Raw genomic sequence first — 6,000 nt, 5'->3', positions numbered from 1 at the left:
AGGAAAAAAAACATATGATCATCTCAACTGATGCAAAAAAAAATTCATCAACACCCTTTCACAATAAAACTAGTAATAGAAGAAAATTACCTCAACATAATGAAAGCCATATATGAAAAACTCACAGCAAATATACTCTATAGTGAAAGACTGGAAGTTTCTCCTCTAAGATCAGAAATAAGATAAGGATGTCCCATCCACCACTTCTACTCAAAATAGTACTGGAGGTTCTATCCAAGAAAAAGAAATAACAGGCATCCAAATTAAAAAGGAAGAAATAAATTTATCTCTGTATAAAGATGATATGATCTAATATGTGGAAACCCCTAAAGATTCCACAAAAAAACTGTGAGAAATAATAAACAGACTCAGCAAAGTAGCAGGATACAGAGTCAAAACATAAAAATCCGTTGCATTTCTATATACTAACAACAATCTGAAATGGAGATTAAGAAAGCAATTCCATTTACAATGACATAAAAAATACTTAGGAATTCACTTAACCAAGGAGGTGAAAGATTTGTATAATGAAAAGTACAAATCATTGCTAAAAGAATTGAAAGAAAACACAAATAAGCCAAAGATACCCATGTTGATGGATTGGAAGACTTAATATTGTTAAGCCATCAATAGTACCCAAAGTGATTTACAGATTTAGTGCAATCCCTACCAAGATTCCAATGAGTTTTGTTTTGTTTTGGTTTTTTTAGAAATAGAAAAACCTGGGGCACCTGGGTGGCTCAGTCAGTTAAGTGGCTAGCTTCAGCTCAGGTCATGATCCTGGGGTTCTGGAATCAAGCCCCGTATAGGGCTCCCCACTCAGCGAGGACTCTGCCTCTCCCTCTCTCTCAGCCCCTCCCCGCCCCACTCGAACTCTCTCTCTCTCTTAAATCTTAAAAAAAAAAAGAAATAGAAAAACCTATCTTAAAATTCATATGGAATCTCATTGGACTCTAAATAGCCAAAGCAATCCTGAAAAAGAACAATGCTGGATGACTTACACTTCCTAGTTTCAAAACTTATTACAAAGCTACAGTAATTAAAACAGTGTGGTAAGGGTATAAAAACAGACATCTAGACCAATGGAATAGAATAGAGAGCCAAGAAATAAGCCCTAGCACATATGGGCAAATGATTTTTGACAAGGGTGCCAAGACTATTCAATGGCGGAAGGACAGTCTTTTCAAAAATGGTGCTGGGAATACTGGATATCTACATGCAAAAGAATGAAAGTGGACCGTTACCTAACACCATATACAAAAATTAAGTCAAAATGGAGGAAAGACAGGGGCACCTGGGTGGCTCAGTCAGTTAAATGTCCGACTCTTGGTTTCAGCTCAGGTCATGATCTCAGGATTGTGAGATCCCCCCGCCAACTCCCCCCCCACTCCCTGGCGTGGTCAGGCTCTGCACTTAGCATGGAGTCTGCTTTGGATTCTGTCTCTCCCTCTCACTCTGCCCCTCCCCAGTCTTGCACTCTCTCTCAAATAAATAGATAAATCTTAAAAAAAAAAAAAAATAGAGGAAAGACATAAATGTAAGACCTAAAATTATAAAATTCTTAGAAGAAAATATAGGGTAAAAGCTTGACAACATGGGATTTGCCAGTGATTTCTTGGCTAGGACACCAAAGTCAGAGGCAACAAAAGAAAAAACAGACAAATTAATTTCATGAAAATTAAGACATTTTGCACATCAAAGGGTACTAGAAACAGAATAAAAAAGCAACCCACAGAATGGGAGAAAGTATTTGCAAAATAAATATACGATGGAGGATTAACATCCAGAATATATAGAGAACTCCTAAAACTCAACAATAAAAAAACAAACAACTATATTAAAAAATGGGCAAAGAACTTGAATAGACATTTCTCCAAAGAAGATCTATAAAGGGCCAATAAGCACATGAAAAGATGTTCAACATCACTAATCATTAGGCGAATGTTAATCAATTAAGTACAATGAGAGACCACTTTACACCCATTAGGATGTCTATCATCAAAAAAAATCCGAAAATAACCGGTGTTGGAGAGGATGAGGAGAAATTGGAACCCGTGTGTGCTGTTGTTAGGAATGGTACAACTGCTATGGAAAGCAGTCTGGTGATTCCTCAAAAAATTAAGCCACGAATTACCACATGGTCCAGCAGTTTTACTTCTGTCTATATACCCAAAAGAATTGAAAGCAGAGACTTGATTAACTACTTGTATACCCACGTTCATAGCAGCATTATTCACAATATTTAAAACGTGGACACAACCCAGGTGCCCATCTACAGATAAATGGAAAAGTAAAATATGATATCTACACAAAAAGGAATACTATTCAGCCTCAAAAAGGAAGGAATTTCTGACATATGCTATAACACAGGTGAACCTTAAGGACATTACGCTAAGTGAAATAAGCCAGTCACAAAAAGACAAACACTGTAAGATTCCACTTATATGAGGTACTTGGAGTAATCAAAGTCATAAAGACAGAAAGCAGAATGGTGGTTCCCAGAGGAGCCCGGGAGTTGTTTAATGGGTATATTACCAAAGTGGCAGTTCCTTTTCCTCCTCAGTACAGTTCGCCAAATAACCAAACTGTATTTGGGACTCATGTTCTAAAGGCACCTTCTCTCCGATTAGATCTCATGGTCAGTGTTTTAAGGGGTTAGGGTAAGTAAGGGGCTGGTAAGCAAGTTGACAATGGGATTTTTTGAAGAAGGAGGAAGAGGCTTCTCAGAATCAGAGTGCCCCCTCTTTTCTTCCCTTAAACAGGTGAGTCAGATCTATTATGGTGCTATAGGGATGTTTTTTATTATTAAATTAGATGGTAATTATCTCAAGGTCATCTGGAGGGTTATCACAGCATCTAAACTCGATCACATCAGTTGGAAACTGGGTCATGGGGGCTCGTTTGGAGCTTGCAGCCTCTTACATCCCACCCTTAGTTTCGGGTGGCAAGCAGCACCTATAAACAGGTCTACAAAACTGGGTTATTGTGGCTTGTTTGGAGCTTGTTAGTGAGCCCCCAGTGACAGGTACAGAGTTTCAGTTTCACAAGATGGAAAGAGTTACAGAAATGGATGGCGGTAATGGTTGCACAACATCAGCAATGTATTTAATACCACTGAAATGTACACTTAAAAATGGTTAAGATGGTCAATTTTGTGTTATGTGTATTTTACCACAATAAAAACAAATTGGGGGGAAAAAAATCTTCCAGGGACGCCTGGGTGGCTCAGTCAGTTAAGCGTCTGCCTTTAGCTCGAGTCGTGATCACACGGTCCTGGGATCGAGTCCCTCACTGGGCTCCCTGCTCATCGGGGAGTCTGCTCCTCCCTTTGCCTGCCGCTCCCCAGCTTGTACTCTCTCTCTGACAAATAAATAAATAAAATCTTTTTAAAAAAGAAAATAAAAAGCTGTACCTTAAAAAAAAAAAAATCTTCCATGAAGTAACTCCAAGCCAAGGGGATATTTTCACATATTGACTGTGACCCACTCTATATAGGATGAGAGAGGATTGCTTAAAGTGTGGGCTCAGAAAAGAACCCTCAAATCGAGAACCAATATAAATGTTTTATCTATTCTCCTTGTTTGTTCTTTTTAGAGTTATCCCCTAGAAATCCCATAGAAATATCTACTTCAAAAGATTCAGGTGGGCGCTGGGTGGCTCAGTTGGTTAAGCGACTGCCTTCGGCTCAGGTCATGATCCTGGAGTCCCAGGATCGAGTCCCACATCGGGCTCCCTGCTCAGCGGGGAGTCTGCTTCTCCCTCTGACCCTCCTCCCTCTCATGCTCTCTGTCTCTCATTCTCTCTGTCTCAAATAAATAAATAAAATCTTTAAAAAAAAAAAAGATTCAGGAACAGGAATGTCTTGACTACATACTTACTTTATACATTTCAGTTCTGTCTATCCACTATATGTGCATTTTAATAGTTATATAGTAAAGTAAATAAAGAAGACACAAGTCATCAATTATAAGAAGGAGAGGAACAGGGCACCTGGGTGGCTCAGTCAGTTGAGCATCTGCCTTCAGCTCTGGTCATGATCCCAGGGTGCTGGAATCGAGTTCTGCATCGGGCTGCCTGCTCAGTGGGCAGTCTGCTTCTCCCTCTCCCTCTGCCCTTCCCCCCTGCTCGTGCTCTCTCTCTCTTACAAATAAATAAATAAAATCTTAAAAAAAAAAAACCGAGAGGAAGAACACTATAGTCTATAGACATTGAAAATATAACAAGAAAGTATTAGGAATAGCTTTATACCAATAATTTCAAAAACTTAGATGAAATATACAAACTACCAAAGCTTACTCGAAAAGATAATATTAAAAGTTTCATAGCTACTAAATCAAATTTTTAGTTAAAAACTTTCCCAGAGGGGTGCCTGGGTGGCTCAGTTGGTTAAGCATCTGCCTTCAGCTCAGGTCATGATCCCAGCGTCCTGGGATTGAGCCCCGCATTGGGCTCCTGCTCAGCGGGGAGCCTGCCTCTGCCTCTCCCTCTGCCTGTAGTTCCCCCTATTTGTGCTCACTCTCTCTCTATCAAATAAATAAATAAAATCTTAAAAAAAAAAAAACCAACTTTCCCATAAAGAAAACTCTAGGCTTCATGGTTGAAGTCTATCAAAATGTAAAAGTGAAATAATTAAAATTGTATAAAAATTCCTTCCAGTAATTGAAGAGGAGGGAATACTTCTTAATTAATTGTATGAGACCAGCATTAACCTGGTACCAGACAAAAACAATAGAAGAAAAAAAAGTACATTCTAATATTCCTCATAAACATAAAAGCAAAATATCTTTAGACAATTTTGGCAAAATAAATCCAATAATAGATACAAAGGATAATACATTATGATTAAAGTAGTTTATCCTAGAAAAGTAAGACTGGTGTAACATTTGAAAATCACACACAACACTCACACATTCATCCCAATTGATAGAAATCATTTGACAAACCTTACATTCATTTTCCATGAAACCTTCCAGCAAAGTAGGAATAGAAGAGAACTTCCTCGGGGCGCCCGGGTGGCTCAGCCGGTTAAGCGTCTGCCTTCGGCTCAGGTCATGATCCCAGGGTCCTGGGATTGAGCCCCGCATCGGGCTCCCTGCTCCGCAGGAAGCCTGCTTCTCCCTTTCCCACTCCCCCTGCTCGTGTTCCCTCTCTCGCTGTGTCTCTGTCAAATAAATAAATAAAATCTTTAAAAAAAAAAAAAAAAAAGAGAACTTCCTCAACCTGACAAAGCCCATAGAAAAACCAAACCAAAACAACAACAACAACAACAAACAAAATGACAGCTAACCTCATGGCTAATCATAAAAGACTGAATACTTTCCCTCTAAGATTCCAAACATGGCGAAGAATGTCCATGCTCATTTTTTTTATTCAACATTGTATTAAGGCCATAAAAAGAAACAAAAACCATGTAAATTGTAGAAGAAGAACGTAAAATATATTTGTACCAGCATAGTCATCTTTGAGAAAATCCTAAGGAGCTAGAGTGCCTGGCTGGCTCAGTTGCTAGAGCATGCGACTCTCTTTTTTTTTTTAAGATTTTATTTATTTATTTGACAAAGAAAGACACGGTAAGAGAGGGAACACAAGCAGGGGGAGTGGGAGAGGGAGAAGCAGGCTTCCCGCTGAGCAGAGAGCCCAATGTGGGGCTCGATGTGGGGCTCAATCCCAGGACCCTCAGATCATGACCTGAGCCGAAGGCAGATGCTTAATGTCTGAGCCACCCAGGCCCCCCTAGAGCATGCGACTCTTGATCTTGGGTTTGTAAGTTCAAGTCCCACATTGAGTAGAGAATACTTAAAAAATAAAATTAAAAAAGAAAAGAAAAGAAAATCCTAAGGAACTATTTTAAAGATTTTATTATTTGACAGAGAGAGACAGGGAGAGAGGGAGAAAGAGAGAGGGTGAGAGAGCACAAGCAGGGGGAGCGGCAGGCAGAGGGAGAAGCAGGCTCCTGCTCAGACGCTTAACTGACTGAGCCACCCAGGTGCTCTAAGGAAC

This window comes from Mirounga leonina, unplaced genomic scaffold (assembly GCF_011800145.1).
Source record: "Mirounga leonina isolate KUSES-001 unplaced genomic scaffold, KU_Mleo_1.0 Mir_173, whole genome shotgun sequence".
In the NCBI taxonomy this organism is placed as follows: Eukaryota; Metazoa; Chordata; class Mammalia; order Carnivora; family Phocidae; genus Mirounga; species Mirounga leonina.
Note: the sequence above shows the minus strand (reverse complement) of the source record.